Source organism: Rhineura floridana, chromosome 2 (assembly GCF_030035675.1).
Source record: "Rhineura floridana isolate rRhiFlo1 chromosome 2, rRhiFlo1.hap2, whole genome shotgun sequence".
NCBI lineage: Eukaryota > Metazoa > Chordata > Lepidosauria > Squamata > Rhineuridae > Rhineura > Rhineura floridana.
Window position 1 is genome coordinate 621648 of NC_084481.1, and position 20419 is coordinate 642066.

General features: G+C 41.9%; 1 protein-coding gene across 4 annotated transcripts in view; it reads right to left on the reverse strand.

The window, feature by feature from the left end:
- EVA1A (eva-1 homolog A, regulator of programmed cell death) overlaps positions 1-16298 on the reverse strand; it is a 30370-nt gene extending 14072 nt beyond the window's left edge. For 2 of the 4 annotated variants that reach the window (XR_009760824.1, XM_061612832.1), the window contains exons 1-2: positions 16104-16298; positions 12579-12737 (exon numbers count right to left, since the gene is read on the reverse strand). The gene's annotated coding sequence lies outside the window, so the exon portion shown is untranslated. Of the gene's footprint in view, positions 1-279; positions 427-12578; positions 12738-16103 lie in introns of those variants that run through there. The other 2 variants (XR_009760825.1, XM_061612835.1) reach the window with 2 other exon arrangements.
- Between the last annotated feature and the right edge of the window lie 4121 nt (positions 16299-20419).

The following is a 20419-nucleotide window of genomic DNA, read 5'->3' on the forward strand; positions in this document are numbered from 1 at the left end:
TGCGGAGTCGGTGATGATAAAATCCAAAAGCAATTGCTGGCTGAAGGGAACCTGACATAGGACAATGCGGCAAAGATGGCCACTGCCATGGAAGCAGCAGTGAAAAATTTAATAGGATGTGCATCTTAACAATAAAGTTACTCAAAATGAGTATAAAACAAGTGCACATCCCACACCAAACGTTTAGAGCTCTGGAGGAATGCTTTCATTGTGTTCGAATGCATACCGCTTCACAGAATGTTCCAATGCTATAGACACAGAAAAACTGGAGACACAAACATTGGGTCACTTGCCATTCCTGATGAACTAGTTCTCTGTTGGTTTTTTTGTCTTTGATGTCTTCAATCTTTGCATGTAAACTTTTAGCATTTTCCTAGGGTGGAAGTAGCCAGTTTTGCCTTTCAGTCAATAGGCAGACAGGAATTGCTGCAACAGCAAAACACATTAATTTAACAAAGAAACTAGGGTGGGCATATGGTCACCCTGAGCCAATCAGAATACAGCTTGACATGTTATAAACTTCATTGTGGGCAGCACATTTTTACAGCAGAGCCAGGAAAGGAGTTGTTTTGCTGCTGTTAGAACTTTGTTACCCTGTCCTTTTTTGTGATTGAAATAGCCAAAGAGGACTGGTGTGTGTGTGTGTGGTGTCTGGTGTGTGTGTATGTGAAAGACAGAGAGAAGGAGGGAGGGAGCAGGAGCACCAGCCAGCCATGTTTGCTCATTACTGTGAGTTGCAGCATATTTCCCCCCATTTTACTAAAGTCAGCATGGATTTTTTGCATTCCGCAATGTTAAATTGAAAATACCCCCATGCCATTCTGATGCTTCCCATAAGCTCATTTCAAAACAAAACCTTACTAACTTACAGTCCTGAACTCAGAAACGCTTGCTTAACAACCCCCTAAATTTTCATGGTGATATACAAAACAGCCAGAGAGAATCGAGAGTTCAAAGTGTAAAAAGCTCAGAGACACATGTTACCAAATTCTTCCAAGCTACACAGCAAGTGGATTGGACTGTGAAAGACCAACCCCAATGGTGTTTGCATTTTGACAAATTTGTAGGGCAGTCCAATATCTCAGAGAGGAGGTCAGGTCTCCTGCTCCCCTGGTGCATTCACTATAGCTGCCTAATTTCCCTGCTTTTTAAAGTTTGATAGAAATATCTGTTGGCTATAGGTACGTTCTTAAACTGCAAGATTTTTTGCCTATTAGTGAATTTCATTTTATTTTTCATTGAAGAACTTGGAGTTGGACTCACAAGGGAAACACTGTAAGACACACCTGTGGCTTGGTTGACTGATGGTGAGTTATTCATTTGTGTTCTGCAAATTTATTTAGTAGGCTTTTTTAAACAATCTTGGGGGGGGGAGTGGATGGGAGAGCAGGAAAATTTGAAATAGTGGCTGGTCGTGACTGCCCTACCCCTCTTTCGTGCCTTTCCCTTCTGCAGGACTGCCTGGTTAACACACACACCCCGGACTGAATGGGTGCACATGGTGTGGATATAGAAAAATCATGGTATCCTCATCCAATAAGTGCCTTCCTGACCTTTGCCTACCCTGGGGTCTGGGCTCTACATGAAATATATTTTTTACTTTGTATTATGGGCAGGAAAATGATAGCCACTCTATTATAGTGGTGCTGCCTCGTATGCATTCTTAGCTTTTGCCTTCCTTGGATCCTGGGCTTTACTTTTACTTATTTTTTTCTTTGCATGGGAACCCCTATAGAGGGAATTAACCTTGCCAAATTTCAGGTAGATAGCTCCAGGGGATTTCATGCTAGCCACCTGTAAATTTTACTTATTCCAAGAAAGATTAAAAAAAAAAGACTTGAGTGCTCAGTCATGCCAGTTCTCATTCTCCTGTGTTTCCCCAGTACCTTCGTTCAAGATTTTGAAAAGAAAATGAGGGTTTTTTTAGTTAGGTTTGCAACATGTGTAGGTAGCATCAGGCAGACATGGGCTGGCAGCACCATGGGGATAATATGCACATAGGAACATGAAATTTGGGGACATGGCAGCTCCTATGGATGGGATTATCCCTTCTAAATTTAAAGTGAGTAGCTCCAGGGGTTTTCATGCTAGCCACCTTTAAATTTTGCTTTTTCCATGAAAGATGTTTTTAAAAAGACCCTGTCATATAGGTAGCAGATTGCCAACAGTAGTAGTGAGGGAGGGAAAAATAAAAATGCTATTTAATATTAATAATATTCATGGTTAAATATGCCCATAAGGTTTAATAATTATTCACAATGAGAATATAATAAGATATAAAAACAGACTATTTTTTAAAAAAAATGTAAATAAGGATGGGGCTAAGATTGATTCGAAAGAATAGAAAACATACACAAACTAAACAAATGCCACCCAACTCCCAACCAAACATTTCTAAGAAGCAGAACTTACAAATTAGATTTCTGCATTTTAAGACTTTACCCCTTCCAAGCACTGTGATTAGAGAATGCTGGGTGGGGTGATACCATTCTAGCCTTTCCCCTCTCTCCCCACCTTGATGTTCTCCTTATAAGCTGTTGTAATTGCTCCATTTCAGAGACACCCTGTCTGGGTTCATCAGAGACGGTTGAGCTACAGAGCTGTACAAATCTCTACAAATTTGATTTGGGAGTAGCTGATCTGCTCTGTAGAGATTTGTAACTGCTTCAGCCTGCTGGGAGGAAGGGTGGGATATAAATCAAATAATAAATAATAAATAAATAAACCTGATCTGGATAGGACACAAATAGGTTTGTGATTTGTACAAATGTGGTGCACAGCCCTAGTGAATAAATGAAAAGGTCAGGATTCCCAGTGACCTTCATGGCTAAGTGGGGCTTCAACCTGGGTTTCCTCCTTCAGTTGTTGGTTTCTTTTTATATGGGGTCTCTGGGCAAAAGTCAGACCTAGTAGAACTAAATGGATCATCTTCATTTGCATGTTTTTTTCATTGAATTCCGTCCCCCACAACTACCATCAAATCAGACAGTACATGTCTTTTCATGGACTGAACCACAAAAAAACGCATCCATCAGTTTCCTGTACCACCATGACACAAAAACATAGATCCAAAGCAGTGCTGTAAGAACTGGATCTATTATTTTTTTACTGTGCCATCTATGGGCACTAAAGCAAGTATTACTTTGATGGTAGTTTTAAAAAATCATGCCAGTTCAGGAGGATCCATTTTAATTCTACTTTATCAGACAATATATTCTACTTGACTGGAAAAGCTGTGTGTGTGTGTGCTTTCCCTCTTTCTGAGGGGGTAACTTGGTAGTAAGCCCATTGGAATTCCACTGGACTTATTTAGACATGAGGATTGCACTAGTAGGCGGCAATCCTATGCATATGTACCTAGAGTAAGCCCCACTGAACACAATGAGGCTTACTTCTGAGTAGCCATATTATCGTCAATGCTCTGTTATTTTGGACTCAACCCACATCCACATCCATATGGCTTAGGGTTGCCAGGCTCAGGGCCTGAGAATGACTCTGTATCTTTAAGAGAAGAGAAAATTCAGCCAAGTGCAGGTTTTCTTGCAACACTGTACAGTAATGGGAAAAACCAGAAGATGAAATTCTCCCTTCCCCATGCACAACTTTTAAACATACAGAAGACCTCTTAGAGGCTGGGCCTGGCAACCAAGAGGTCTTCTGTATCTTTAAAAGTTGTGCAGGGGGGAGGGAGAATTCCACCTTGTGGTTTTTCCCATTATAGGGTTGCAACAAAACCTGCACTTGGCTGAATTTTCTCTTCTCTTAAAGATACAGAATCATTCTCAGGCCCTGAGCATGGCAACCCTAATATGGCTGCTTCTTCCTAAATAGGTCTTACATTTGTGGGTTCCTAAACGAATGTTACCACAGAGTGCTTCCATGACTAGCAAACATAAGACTTGTCAATGAATTAAACAAATACATGGACAGCAAAACTTAGAAGCTACTAGTCATGGTGGCTACCTCCAGGGTCAGAGGCAATATGCATCTGAATACCAGCTGCAAGGGAACAACAGTGAGAGAGGGGCATTGCCATTGAGCCAATGCGTATAGTGGTTTCCATGTTAGACAGAGTGGGGAGTACTGGGCTCAAATCCCAACTCAGCTATAGAGATCACTTGGTGACTTTGGAGTTGGACCAATCACAATAGCCTACCTCTGAGGGTTCTTGTGAAGATACAATAGGGAGGACACCATGATTACTTGGGACCAGATGGTGATAAAAACTTAGTAGTTTTAAATACCAGTTCTGTAAACTAGGAGGGTATAACAGAACTGCTTGATTGTGAATCTTACTATGTCTACTTAGTAGTAAATCCTATTAAATACAATGGAGTTTACTCCCAGGTAAGTAGGGTTACGACTGCAGGCTAAAATGCTGTCCTGAGTATACATGGTTGGGATTGTATGGTTATGGCATACACTCTAGTCCGTATAAGATAATAGTGTAGTAATGCATTAGTTGTAGTAGTAGTCATTATTATTGCCTTAATATGAACTGTGATTTTTTTTATTTCAATTCATTTGAGAAGGTTGGGATACTCAGATCTGATCAGTATTGGGCAATGGTCAAGGATTACGGTGGTCATACTACAACAACATCTGGAGGAACCACTTTAGCTACTCCTGTGTTAAATGATCAGTGATTGTACTACTGGCATGCTTAAGTGTCCAAGCATATTTGCAAGGGAGGAGCAGGGAGAAGACTGGAGCAAGTTGGTCCCACTTCTGTGACCTCCTTGGGCCCTCCTCTGTGACTTCTTTGACTGCCATGACACCCACCCACCCACCCAGGTTCAGGGCCACCTGGAAGCTCCCATTCTATGTTACAAGTGGAACATCCCTACTTGCTCCTTTTGTACATCCCTCACAATGTTTTGGTTAGTTTTGTAATAAAACTACAAAAAGGAACAAAAATCCTGTACAATTAATATTTCTCCATTGAACGCAGTCAGCAAAAGAGCTGAGAAAGACTGCCTTACTTTTAAGTAATTGTTGAGTTTATGGATTCAGACTATAGACTTCATAGGATATTGAAGTGCATTGTAACCAGAGCTTAGAAAAGTTACTTTTTAAAACTACAACTCCCATCAGCCCCAGCCAGCATGGCCACCGGATTGGGCAGATGGGAGTTGTAGTTCAAAAAAGTAACTTTTCCAAGCTGTGATTGTAATTTTATGCAGGTTTAGTCAAGTGCAAACCATAGGTAAGGACTAGCATTAGAGCAGAGTAGTTCTCCATAATATTGCAGTGTTCATTGGTGTCACTGGCCACCTAGTTGAAAGTCTTACCTTTTAAGTAACCAAAAGAGCTGTGCACAGCCTCCCCAACTGCCCCGTGGCTCTGATTTGGGGGAGGCATCAGGTTGACCTGTCCAGGGTTGACCTGGGGACCACCCACCCCACCTCAGACCCAGTCCTGAATACGTTTGTGGGCAAGGCTAATGTTTAATGGGGGGGGAGGAATCTCTAGTTTAAAATATGCTTGCCAGGAGGGCAGAGGAAGGAGACATTGTCTCTCCTCCACCCCCAACCGACAGCGAGGGTCAATTTCTTGACACGGTTGCCCCCAAGCGCCCTCTGTGGCATTGTGGAGCCTGGTTTGCACCTTGGTACACCAATGAACTAAGGGCAATGAAACAGGCTGGACGATGGCTAGAGCGCAAGTGGTGAAAGACGTGCTGTGAGGCTGATTGGGTACGAGTAAAACATCATAACCATGCCTACTGTGTGGCGGTGAAGGCAGCGAAGAAGGCCCACTTCTCTGCCTCCATCGTATCCTCAAGTAGCCGTCCAGTGGAGCTTTTCCGTATTGTCAGGGGTCTGTTGACATCAATTCCAGGAAATGGAGTTTTAGACCCTTCGGAGGCCCACTGTGAATTGTTTGCAAGGCACTTTAAGGGTAAAGTTGCTTGCCTCCACAGCAGTCTTGATGCCCCACCCACATCTACTGTAGTCCCCAATGAGGTGTCCAGTGCAACATCTGCTGCAACTTCTTGGGAACGGTTTCAGTTGATGCGGCCTGATGACGTGGACGTGCTTGCCATGATGCGGCCAGCAACGTGTCCTCTCGGCCCTTGCCCTTCTTGGCTAATTAAAGCTTGCCAAGGGGGTTTGACCAAGTGGATCAAGGATGTGGTCAGTGCATCATTGTGGGAAGGTGTGGTTCCAGCCGCCTTGAAAGAGGCGGTGATCTGACCACTCCTGAAAAAGCCCACCCTGGACCCATTGGTTTGTGACAACTACCGACAGGCTGCAAATACCCCCTTTTTAGGGAAGGTGATTGAGAGGGTTGTGATGCAGCAGTTGCAAGTACTCTTGGATGAAACAGATTTTCTTGACCCATCCCAGTCTGGGTTCAGGCCTGGTTATGGGACTGAATCAGCCTTGGTCACCCTGATGGTTGACCTTTATCGAGAGAAGGACAGGGGGAGTGCGACCCTGTTATTCTTACTTGATCTCTCAGTGGCTTTTGATACCATTGACCATGGTATCCTTCTGAGCCGACTTGGTAAGATGGGTATTGGAGGAACTGTTTTACAGTGGTTCCAACCCTATTTCCAGAGTCAGTTTCGGAGAATAGCATTAGGTAATTGTCTTTTGACACCCTGGCAGTTGTGCAGTGTGCCAGCAGTATGATGTTTTACAGTGGTTCCGAGATCCTTCTCATATGTCATACTGCTGAGCCAAGTATAACTGTGCATTTTGTTTCTTTTTCCTAAGTGTAGAACTTTGCATTTATCCCTGTTGAATTTCATTCTGTTGTTTTCAGCCCAATGCTCCAGCCTATCAAGGTCCCTTTGAATTTTGTTTTTGTCTTCCACGGTATTAGCTATGCCCCCCAATTTTGTATCATCTACAAATTTGATAAGCATGCTCTGTACCTCCTCATCCAACTCGTTGGATGCACTGGGCCCAGGACCGAGCCCTGTGGTACCAACCTATTACTTCCTCCCAGTTTGAGAAGGAACCATTGATAAGCACTCTTGGAGTATGATTCTGAAGCCAACTGTGGATCCATCTGATAGTTGTTCCATCCAGCCCACATTTAGCTATCTTGCTAATCAGAATATCATGGGGCACTTTGTCAAAAGCTTTGCTGAAGTCAAGATATATTATGTCCACCGCATTCCCAAAATCTACAAGGGAGGTTACCCGATCAAAAAATGAGATAAGATTAGTTTGGCAGGATTTGTTCTTCATAAATCCATATTGTCTCCTAGTAATCACTGCATTGTTTTCAAGGTGCTTACAGACTGACTGCTTTATAATCTGCTCCAGAGTTTTGCCATGGATTGACGTTAGGCTGACTGGTCTGTAGTTCCCCGGTTTCTCCTTTTTGCCCTTTTTGAAGACAGGGACAACATTAGCTCTCCTCCAGTCATCCGGTACTTCACCAGGCCTCCATGATTTCACAAAGATAATAGACAGTGGTTCTGAGAACTCTTCAGCCAGTTCCTTCAATATTCTAGGATGGAGTTTATCAGGCCCTGCTGATATGAACTCGTTCAAAGTGATTAGGTATTCCTTCATCATTCGTCTATCAATCTTAAGGTCCAATCTTGTCCCTTCTACTTCATGTTTCCTGGAAGGGACATAGACCCTTTTTTGGGAGAAGACTGAGCCAAAGTAGGAATTGAGCACTTCTGCCTTTTCTTTGTAATCTGTTATCATTTTGCCATCCTCGTTGAGTAGCTGTGCCACCATTTCTTTTTCTGTCTTTTACTGTGGACATACCTGAAGAAAGCTTTTTTGTTGCTTTTAGCATCTCTCGCTAACCTCAGCTCATTCTCCACTTTAGCCTTCCTGACCCCATCCCTGCAATTCCATGATACCTGCCTGTACTCTTCCTTTGTGGCCTGGCCTTCTTTCCGCTTCCTGTATGTGTCCTTTTTTGTTTTCAGGTCATCTCTAAGCTTTTTGTGAAGCCACGTCATCCACCAAATCATCTCTATTGGTTAGAGTCAAGTCCAGGATAGCTGGTTGCTCCCAGAAACTTATCTCCAACACAACTCAGAAATTTCTTGGAGGGGCCGTGTTTGGCAGACTTTCTCTCCCAACAGATATTGGGATAATTAAAGTCTCCCATTACTACTACATCATGCGTCCTCGAAACTTTGGCAATTTGCTTTTCAAAAGTTACATTCTCGTCTTCTCCTTGATTAAGAACATAAGAAGAGCCTGCGGGTCAGTAGTAGACTCCAAGCACCACATTCCTTATATTACCTGCCCCATTAATTTTAATCCAGATACACTCAGTTGAGCTACCAAGCTCAACTTCCTGTATTTCTGTGCAGGGATATATATTTTTAACATATAGCGTGACTCCACCTCCCTTTTTATTCCTTCTGTTCTTTTTGAACAAGTTATATCCTTCAATTGCTGTATTCCAGTCATGGGAGTCATCTCACCAAGTTTCATCTATACCTATCAAGTCATAATTATTAAGAGTTCAAGTTCATCCTGCTTGTTTCCCATGCTCTGCACATTAGTATACAGACATAGAAGACCATGTGATTTCTGGCTTGGCTTCCTTACTACATTTTTCTAAGGACTTTTACTGGGCCCTATTAGAGCCGATCTCTCTGTTCCCATTACTGTGCAAAGCCTTCATCAGTCGTTACCACCAAGTTTACGTCTCCCTCCCCCTTAGGATTCAGTTTAAAGCCCTCCTGATGAACTTCTCCATGCGGTGGCCAAAGACATTCTTCCCAGTCCTTGTGAGATGCAACCCATCACTTGCCAGCAGTCCATCTTCCAGGAAGCATAGCCCATGGTCCCAGAATCCAAATCTCTTATATTCAGAATGAAACCAGTTTCTCAGGAAGTGCTTTTTGGGAGCAAAAAATATGCGGTAGATCTACCACTCTGTTGCAAAATCTGCCTGAAGCTGAATTTATTTTTTTCTGTGACTAGCCAGCCTACCAGTCTTTGAAATTAGCAATATATCACTGAGTTCATTGTTCAACTTCTGGGTTCATCACTGCCATAAATGTTATAGACATTTCATTGAGAGTAATAGCAGTGAACAATCTCAAAAGCATATTTAGCTGGCATGGGGGTGGAGGTGGATGCTGCTTTCTTCATAAGCCACTGGACCCTATTTATTGTAGAAGGGAGAGATGGGAAAGAAGATTCCTGGAGACAAACAGCCCCTTAAAATGTTTGGCTGGCATCATAATGGGGGGTGGGGAATCTGGTTTCTTCATGGGGCAGACTGGACCTTTTTATAGTCAGGGGGCATTCTTTGTGGCATACTTTCCCCCAAAATGTTTGGCTAGCATCCTAAGGTGTGTGTGTGTGTAGAATCTGGTTTCTTCATAGACTGGACTGGGCCCTATTTATTGTAGAAGGGAGAGATGGGAAAGAAGATTCCTGATGGCAAACTGCATCTGAAAAATGTTTGGCTGGCATCCTAAGTTGGTGGTGGTGGTGGTGAGAATCTGGTTTCTTCATGGGTGGGGCCGGGCCTTTTTATTGTCGGGGGGGGGCAGGAGATTCTTGGTGGCAAACTGCCCCTAAAAATTTTTGGCTGGCATCCTGGGGTGAGAGAGAATTTGGTTTCTACATGAGCCAGCCTGAGACTTTTTATGGTCAAGGTGGGGGTAAGAGGACATTCGTGGTGGCAAATTGCCTCTAAACGCTGTTTGGCTGGCATCATAAGTAGGGGTGGGAGAATCTGGTTTCTTCATGGGCTGGACCTGGACTGGACCTTTTTTTTTGTCAGGAGAGGAGGGAGAGGAGATTCATGGTGGCAAACTACCCCAAGAATGTCCATTCTTGGGGTAGTTTGCCACTACAAATCTTTTCTCCCTGCCACCTGATAATACAAAAGGTCCAGTCCAGGTCCAGCCCAAATTTATTTTTATTTATTTATTTAATGTATGAGAATATTTGAATTTTATAAGACATTTAGTGAAATTCTCCTTCCTCATCTACAAGCACTGATGAATGGAAATATGAAGGGAGATAGGATCTCAGAGACCTGGAAACAAACTAGAATAGTTGTCATCCCTAAACCTCATAAAGATCCGTGTTCCCACCCAATAGCTCTCCTGAATCAAGATGCTAAGCTATTTACTTCAATAATGGCTGAGAGACTAACTGTATTTATCTCTAGATACATTCGCACCGATCAGACGGGTTTTATTCCTAAATGGCAACTTTCAGATGTTGTCAGATGGGTTCTTAATCACAAACAGGCGCTCCTCTTGAACTACTTTCCCTAAATGCTTTCAAAGCCATTGACCATCTTGAATGGCCTTTCCTACTCCGCTTATTAACTAAATTAAATTTTGGTCCTTCCTTAATGTCATTCATCAGTTTTATTCTGGTTCACAAGTGACAATTCGTATTAATGGATGTGACTCCCCTTTTATTAATTTAACAAGAGGCACCAAGCAGGAATACCCTTTATCTCCTATATTATTTGCAGTTGCAATAGTACTGGCAGATAAGCTTAGAGCAGACCCAAATATTAAAGGTTTGGTTATTAATGGCCAAGAGCACCTTATCAATCTCTTCACAAAGGATGTACTTCTATTTTTACGAGAACCCCATCACGTTGATCCCATGGCTGCAAACCCATTTAGCTAATTTTAAAGAAGTGGAGGAGTTAGAAAACAATTACAGAAAGTCGGAACTTTCTTGCAACAATTTCCCCTTGCCAGCACAGGCTCACTTGAGTGATGTATTTGGTCTCCTGTTGGTGTTTGGTGGTTTTAAATATCTAGGGGTAGCTATTACCAAAGACTTAAAACAATTTAAAAAGTGTAACTTCGATCCACTAATATGAGCTATTAAAACTGAGCTTTATTCTTGGAAAAATATTCCCTTTCTTGGCTTGGCAGAGTGGCTGCAGTGAAAATGGCCATTCTGCTCAAATTCCTCTTCCTCTTCCAAACACTCCCCATTTATCTCCCTGAGACACTCCTACAGAAATGGCAACAAATGCTTGACTCTTTCAGTAACAGCAGTAAATGTTCACGCTTAAGTAAAGCAGTTCTGTATCGCTCAAGTAATAAGGGAGGTTTTGGCATGCCAAAACTGCAACCATATTACGAAACATCGCAGATTAAACAACTAGTTCAAATGATTTGTTTTGATCTAAGTATTCCTTGGATTTCAATGGAAATTACTTCAGAAGTGAAATACCCATCAGCATGATCACTCCCTTTGTTACCACTGTGTAAATGTGCTCTTTCCTCAATCACACACCCTTTCTTGAATGCCACCTTGAAATCTGGCCTCAATGGATCCACAAACTAGCACCTTGGCCGTCTCCTCTTCTTCCATTCCTAGATCACCCCAAATTTCATCACATTGACAAATACAGGCAATTCGAAGGCTGGGAGCAGAGGGGATTGCTAACAATGCAAGATCGGTTTAATCAAGGACGTCCTTTACAAACTTCTCAATTAGAAAAACATCTCTCTGTGTTAAGAGTCAACTGGTATAGAATCTTACAAGTATCCTCCTTTATAAACACAATTTACAAAGCAGAAAGTTTGCCACGTTCTTTGACATCCTATGAAGCCCTGTGTAAACAGAAACTTCTAGCCAATAAGGCACTATCTCTATAATTTATAGCCTCCCATCAGAATTTAAATATGGACAAGAAAATTCAGCAAGTAAAGTCTGGGCTAAAGATCTGGGGAGGGAAATCACAGAAGAGGAATGGAGTGATATATCGGTAGGTTCACACTCAAGAGCCACCTCAGCCCTCATCAAAGAAAATGCTTTGAAAGTTATACATCGGGGGCGCCTCACTCTGGTCAAACTGAACTATATCAACTCCTCCTTCTCCACTATGCTGGAGGGATGCCTGATCCATGGCTCTTTCCTACATTTATGGTGGGATTGTAATAAAGTGAGACAATTCTGGAGCAATGTTTTTCAAATGGCTAGTAAAGTTCTTAAAGCTACAATTATACCAGATCCTGCCTTGGCACTTCTTTTTCTTAAAGGGGGTTCCATTGTTCTTAAAACTCAGATGTCTCTCCTATCCAGATTCCTACTTGCAGTGAGGCTTGAAATAGCCAAAAATTGGAAGGGGGCAGAACATTTATCAATAAAAAATTGGTTTACCAGACTTTGGTAACTTGTACTACATGAAAAATTAACTCAAGAGCAAAAAAAAGCTTGGTGGGAGACATCCTCCAATAAATTTACTCCAATATGGTATCCCTTTTTATGTTATGCTATCAAAGATGGGGCAGAAGCGAGGCTACCCTCATCATTAAATTCTTTTTGGTGGGATGTGTAGTAGTATAAAACTTTATTGGGATGTGTACCTTGCTTTTTATTTCTATTATTCTGCTCTCTGGCATTCCTTCTATTTTACATATAAAGCTTCTGTTGCTGAATGTACTCTTTCTATTTTATATAGAGTGACATGTTTATTGTACTTTGATTATTGTTTTACTTGTTTGTCGTTACATTTACTAGAAATCTCAATAAAACACTATTCACACAAAAAGTACCTGAATATTTGATATGGGCTTGTGCAAGATAATTAACTCTCATTAGTGATAAGAGCAAGAACTTACATTTTAATTAAAACAAGAAACTTAGCAGTACCTTCAAGAGAGCCAGATGTTTATTTTCTTTCTGAGCCCAGGTGTGGAAGAGAATACGAGAGTAGTGGAAAACACAGACATCTTGGTAATCCAGCTAGCAGGGCATGTATGGGGTTGTTGCACACTTCCAGCCCCAATTTCACTTTGAATAAGGTGGAACCTGTGTATATGAGGTTGATCAGAAGGAGAAGGAATGTTGAGTTAAGCAAATCCCTGCTTTATAAAAACCAAGAAACTTAGAGATACCTTTTCTGAGTCCCCTCACCAGTGAAATCCTGGAGAAACTTGTGGAACGTCCTGCTACAGTATTCAGAACTGATCATATAGTGGGGAAAGACTCCTTTTTCTAACATGTTGGCTTCTTGTTTTTTCTACCTGTCATATCTTTTTCTCTGAGCAATAGAAGCTTACCATTTACAGGATGGTTTTGTTTATAAAAAAAAACTCTGAAAATCTTTAGTCAATGACTATTATCCATCATACTTGAATACACTGCTCCAGGTCAGGGAGGTTCTTTCTGCATACCAGGGAATAAGGCAGGCATAGTTTAAATAAATAATATTCCTGAATATAAAATTTGCTTTGACATATAGTCTCACATATATAATAGTTAACTATACCAGGGAGGAGGTATGATTTAGCTGTAGTAACTAACATAATCCTGTTCATTTTACTTAGAAGTAAGCTCCACTGTGTTCATTTAAGTGGATGTAATAGAACTGAACCCTGGTTTTCCAGGTCCTAGTCCAACACTCTAACCATTACATTTATTCAATTATAGATGCTCATTTTAAATATGTTTTAATTTAAAAATACATTACGAAGTTGCCCAAATGAATATTTTCTTTTCTTTTTACTATTCACCTGAGTTTTTTGCATGGTTTAGGGTTGATACTGGGGAAGAGCAGCACCCTTGTGCATTGTGTGTGGCAGGCGGAAATTATGATAAATTAAACGTGCATTTGGATGTACTTGAACTGAACTATTTTGTTTCTTTTTTTAAATGAACTTTCCAGGCAATGTTGGTTCTGTGGGGCTTACTCATGACAGCAAGCATAGGACTAAAGCCTTTTGTAGTGTCTTCTAATTTTAGTTTCCAGCAACTCACTCACTTTGTGCATGTGTGCTTTGAAACAGGATTGGGAGAGCATTACGAATGAGCCGAGATCGAGGTTTCAGTTCACTACTGAGGAGGTATGACTTAACTGTGTGCAGACACATGAGAGTGAGGACTAAAACTGTTAGGCTCCATAGTTTAAAACTGCAGTGTTTAAGTGTCCACTCTTTCTTTGCAAAGAAGGAGAATAGGGAAAGAACTAGTGGAGGCCACACACCTTTTCTCCCACCTGAGAAGCTACTGTGACAGCACAGACCCCTTACAGTTTAGTTAGGTGCCAATTGTAAAACTGCAACGCTTAAGTGTCCACAATATGTTTGCAAGGGAGGGAGGGGACAGCAGTTGGCCATGACCTCATTGGCCACGCCCCATAGCCTCCACACCTGTTTTGTTTGTGATATGTACAAATCCAGTGAACAGCCCTCATAAAAATACAGTTCAGACGTAGCCTGCTCATGTTCCAGGTTTATACACATTGACAGGACTACAATGCGTTTTTCTTAAATGAATGTAAAAATAATATTTTTCAAGAAATTTAATCGTTTATTCTTATTCAAAAACATGTTCTATTCTTTCCACAATTTACATTCTTTACCACCAAATAAAAAATACTAGAAAATTATCATCAGGAAAGAAAAAGAAATTGAATCGATAGTTCCAGTCATTTGCTCCTCTCATTAGTTACGGTGCACCCTAGGCCAAGGCGGCTCTGTGCCTTGGCTAGGGGCGCAATCCAACTCGCCTTTCTGCTGGGTTGTGGTGAGTCGGATGCCCTGGAGCCCGGGCAGCGCTGGCAGGCTTCCAGATATACCAGGCCCTGCTAGCAGCAGCCCTCTGTCGCGGCTGAGCTGTGGTGCCACCAGCAGCCTGTCGGCACTGCCTGGTGGACAGAAGGCTGTCGGAAGCCCCGAAAATGGGGCATTCTGGGGATGTGGGGGGGGAGGTGCAGATCTGGGCCAGGGGCTGCCAGCTGCTGCCAGCTGCTGACTCTTATAGTTTGCATGTTGTCTTTCAGACACTGGATTAAACAGATGTGGTGAGCAGGTAATACTTCAACTTAATCAAAAACACAACTCCATTTTCCATGATGGAAAAATTCTGACCCCAACTAACAGAAACTGCTGGCTGCCCACCACCTCCAGAAATCGCCTTTATATCAGTGGATAAACTGTATTAGCACTTAAAATAAACCCCCAAACTGTTTTAAAGGGTAGTGCAGCAGTTAAAATCAAGAAAATGGGTTAATAAATATAGATACATATTCTAGATAGCCATTAACTTGTGTTGATTTATATTATTGAAAGAGAGATGGAGACAAGAGACTAGGTTTCCTTTAAATTAAGGAAACTTATGGAGAAGTTGAGAAAATACTGAGAAAGAAGGGGGGATAAATAAAGGAAAGAAGTATGGGATATACTGTATTTGTGCACTTTTAGAAAGTGGAAATCATGAATATCCCTGTAGTGCAGGGATGTTTTAGGGGATGGCCCCAAAGGCCCAAGCCCCAGGTCTTTTGAGCATTGTATCTCCCCCCTTAAAGAAAAACACTTTAAAATGATTTGTGTTTATTTATTTATTTATTTATTAAATTTCTATACCGCCCCATAGCCGAAGCTCTCTGGGCGGTGCACAAACAGGGTAGCGGAGTATACAGCAAAGTGCAGGATCAGTCAGATCCCAGCCACACACCCCTGACAGCAAAAGGCAGAGTTTACTTCTTCCCAGCCCAAAAGTGCATCTTTGCATCTAAATGATTATATGCAAATCTGTGCCATGGACCTGTACCCTGAATATTTTAAATGCCTAGCAATGCCCAACATCAGGGGATACACAGATTTAGTTCCTTTCCTCTGCTTGCTAATATCCACAGCTTATTTCCAGCCCCGAGTTACTATTTTCTTCAGTTACCCAACAGCAAATGAACCACTGTTAACAAAACAACCCAAATAACACCTCTTCAAAGCTGCAGGGCTTTTCCTATAAACCTACAGAAAATGCCTTCAATTCTGAAATGTTATGGTCAGTTTTTCCTTCCTCTAATCCAAATGGAGAGGAAGTCTACAACCTGCTGTTACCAGCGTGGAATTCACTGATTCTTGAAGCAAGCTCAGTGTGTTCAGTATCAAGCAGAAGTTACAGCATGACAAGTTGTTCAGCTCATTGGCACTGCTTCCTTGCCTCTACATTTTTGCTGCCTGTTCCTAGACAGAACTCAGTGGGTAAATAACCAGAGTTCTATTTTTTTAAGAGCAGCAATCCTGGAGATTTCAAATTGCCCAGTTCAGTTCAAAAACAAAATTCTTTCAGTCTTGAAATTCACTCCACCCCACAAGGCCACACAAACTAGACAGAAGTCCCTGCTTTGTTTTTAAAAGAAAGCTGTTTTTCCCCCCGGCCCGGCCCTTTTACCTTTCATGATTTCTCTCCCAGGAGCTGCAAGCAGTAAACGAATCCTCACAGGAGACCACAAGCAGGAATTCAGCCTGAAAGGAGACAGCAAGCATGAAATGTGGCTGCTTTGCACCTTCTGCCCCCACACCACAAAAAACGTGCGAGTCAGTGGGTGTAGGTCTGAGGCAGAAAGCAAAGAGGGAGAATGAAAGAGGAGAGTGCATAAAATGTGGGTGGGTGTTCAGGAGGGCAGCAACAGGAAATGACATGAAAAGCTTCATCAGCCTCATCTAATCCAAACTTGGTCCCAACATGTCATGAAGAGTGGGGAGTTTTGTTTTTTCTCCCTTATTAACAAGGCTAAAAATATATCTGCGGACTGAGAACAAGTAAAAACGAAACACACTAGCCAGTTTTACTAGAGGGAATAAATGAGGAAAAGGGAAACTCCCAGAGTTATCTCTGTGACCAAGAACACCAGGGATGATAGGGAAAGGGACTCAGGTCTCCCTTGTGGTGGGCCTACACACAATTATACCCAGGGTGTCCCCCTTTCTCCTGCTGAGCAAAAGTAAAGTCCCCCCCCTGTGGCATTTGCACAGCAGGAAGAGCCCCCAAGTGATTCTCACAGAGATGCATACAGTCACTCGGAAAGATACAGCATCATTTCCAGTTCAAAAGGTATTTGAGCTGTAGGGGGGGAAATGCTGCATAGAGGCTGCATTTGCTGTCTCTGTTACCATACTTGCTGCATTTGGCATGTATGTAAATGTAAATGTACTGCCTTCAAGTCAGTTCCGACTTGGCAACCCTCTGAATAGGGTTTTCATGAGGCTGAGAGGCAGTGACTGGCCCAAGGTCACCCAGTGAGCTTCATGGCTATGTGAGGATTCAAACCCTGGTCTCCCAGGTCATAGTCCAACACCTTAACCACTACACCAGGAATGCATATACAGTAGGGCCCCGCTTATACGGCAGGTTAGGGACCAGGCCCCTGCCGTAAAGCGGAAATCGCCGTAAAGCGGAACCCATTGATGGGTTCACGTCACGCGAAAATGCCGCAAAATGCCAAAAAACCGCAAAATCGGCTTTAAAACGGGGAATTTCCCCTAACTGAAAGCCACCGTATCAGCGGAACGCCGGAAAGCAGGGCCCTACTGTATTGGACATTTACTCATAACTTTCAACACTTTTGTATTTTTTCAAAAATATTAGCAAGCTGTATTTTAAAAATACCTCTATTATGACATGTCAAAGAAATTGCTTGTGAAAGTTTGCAGGCTTGTGTTTAATTAATCTGAGATATTGCTATAACTTTTCAATCTGTTGATTCAAATGGAATTTGTGTTGATCTTTAGCTCAAAATAGTCTCTCAGAAAGACACGACAGTCTCCAAAGTGTTGCAATTATTAATCCCAGCACCACATAAACAGAACACCGGGGGGGAGAGGAGCTGGACTTTGCTTACAGAATCTCATCCAGCACTAGGGTTGCCAAGTCGGAGCCATCCAAAAACCTGAGAAAATGGGGGTGGGCCCTAGTGACGTCACAGGGCGGGCCCTAGTGACATCATGGGGCGGGCCCTAGTGATGTCACGGGGCGGGCCCTAGTGATATCATTAAGCATGATACATTGTATCAACCACAGTTGCTTGGAGCATGCCATTCAAAAAAAAATCTCTGGAGATTAAAATAGAAATCTTACCTAAAATAGGGTGTAAAATAAGGTCATTCTTTCTCACAAGCTTAGGGTGATGCAAAATGGAAATGGACTGCCTTCAAGTTGATCCCAGATAGGGTCTTCATGGTAAGCAGTATTCAGACAGAGGTGGTTTACTATTGCCTTCCTCTGAGTCTGAGAGGCAGTGACTGGCCCAAGGTCACCCAGTGAGCTTCATGGCTGTGTGGGGATATGAACCCTGGTCTCCCAAGTCACAGTTCAACACCTTTAGGGAACATTTAATCTAGCTTCCTTGCTTCTGGCAAGAAGGGTTTACGTGCCCTCAGGCCAGGCCATTATTGGAAGAAAGGAGCCTAGTGTTGCCGAGATGTTAGATGGGAGCACAGATGGATGCTCCTGAAGGCAGCAATTATAAACATGCTTATTAAGGAACTAAGCCCCATAGAACTCAACAGGACTTACTTCTGAGTAGATAGTTTGGATTGTGCTGTTAGTAATGCTTAACTAGGGATCCTCTGCAAAGACATCCATATCCAAGCAGGGTTGGCAACCCTCTGCCTGTAATGCCCTGCCCTTATCTTTTAATGTGGCTGCTCCAAACTTCTTTACAGATTTGACCCTTCACTTCAGAAAGAGGGCTGAGAAATGTGTAAGAGAAAGAAGATTCTCTACCCTTTCTGTCTACTCTGTGGGGTGCTATAAACTCACTTGGACAGCCAATCCAATTCCAGTGAGTAATAATTGACAGAGAAAAAACACCCATGGTTTGGTCTACCTTCACAGGCAGCAGCTTGGGAACAACAACTGCAGCCACACTTTCAAATATGTGAATTCTCTTTTACCATTAGTGGGCAAAAAACAAACCATCATGCAACCAACAAGGCACATCATCAGTGGGTTTTAGGGGTTTAGTTGACCACATGGAACCACTGTTGTTGCTTCTATGGATGTAAGGGAGGAGGGTCAAAGGTACATGAAATGCAAACAGAAAATGAAAAAAGACAGTGATGCTTCCCTAAATGCAATACCATACCAACCACAGCAACACATACCAAAGGGTCAGCGTAACCCTTCAACTTCTAGGTAGAACTCTTACTAGGACATTAGGGACATTTCTTGGGAGGTGCAGTTCTGATGCCTTCTAGTTTACTTGCTTCTGGCAAGAAGGGTTTACGTGCCCTCAGACTTGGCCATTATTGGAAGAAAGGAGTTTAGTGTTGCAGAGATGTTAGATGGGAGCACAGATAGATGCCCCTGAAGGCAGCAACTGTAAACATGCTTATTAAGGAACTAAGCCCCATAGAACTCAATAGGACTTACTTCTGAGTAGATACGGTTGCAGCCATGTTAAGGACAAGAGAGGACATTCTAGGCAAAACAGACAAATAATTGGGTGTCCGAACAAATTAAACCAGAACTATCACTAGAAGCTAAAATGATGAAACTGAGGTTATCATACTTTGGACACATAATGAGAAGACACGATTCACTAGAAAAGACAATAATGCTGGGAAAAACAGAAGGGAGTACAAAAAGAGGAAGGCCAAACAAGAGATGGATTGATTCCATAAAGGAAGCCACAGACCTGAACTTACAAGATCTGAACTAAATAGGACTTACTTCTGAGTAGATACGGTTGCAGCCATGTTAAGGACAAGGGAGGGCATTCTAGGCAAGCAGTTGGCAATCACAATTATACAATTATACAATTACCTCTAGTATTAAGGTAAAGGTAAAAATGTGACACAAATAAAACCAATAGCACCAGGTTACAAACAATTTTTTTTATTAACAAACACTATCTTTAAGAGAACAAAGGCAGGTTACATCACCAATCAATCTAGTCCCAACTAGAGTAGAGACCCACTGAAGCAATGAAATTGCAGCTGGTTTTAGACATTTATCTCTCTTACAAAAGAGAAGTGGATGACATCCAAGGGATGTTTTCAACCATTATAAACATTATAAACAGTATTACTCTTTATAAAAGAAAAACAGAAAGAATGAACAAGGTGCTTTCACTGTAGGAACTGGTGTTAAATAACTAAACAGGCTGAGTTTAGAATTTGTACTTCTCATTTGAAACACAAGCTTTAAGCAACCTTTGTTCTTCCTTCACATATTTGAAAAAATCAGCACAGTTCATGCCAAAATCTAATTTGACAGAAAGCTCTGCTTTGACACGGGAAGATAACATACTGTTCCTGTTGTCAGTCCGTACGTTGCCCATGAGTGAAAACACTCTCTCCACGAAAGCATCGCTTACTGGGATGGCAAACACTGCACTGACAACCTTCACCAGAATTCTTGATCTGATGCTCTTTAGCAACTGCACCCATTTCTCATCCAGAGGAAGATCAGATGTTCTGACCTCAGGCACAAACTTTTTAACCAGGCAAAGTTCATCAAAAAGTCCATCAACAGCCGAAGCTCTCTGGGAGGTTTACAGTAACTAAAAACATTAAAAACAAATATACAAATTTAAAACACATCTTTTAAAAACAATTTAAAAAATTTAAAAAATTTAAAACAATTTATAAGCAAAAGTTATTATTAGACAAAAATTACTAAATAAATTGAATATGGTTTATCAACAATGAGCATTTGACAGCTTTTATAGTAGTGTCAGTCTCACAATTAACCAGTATAGTTGT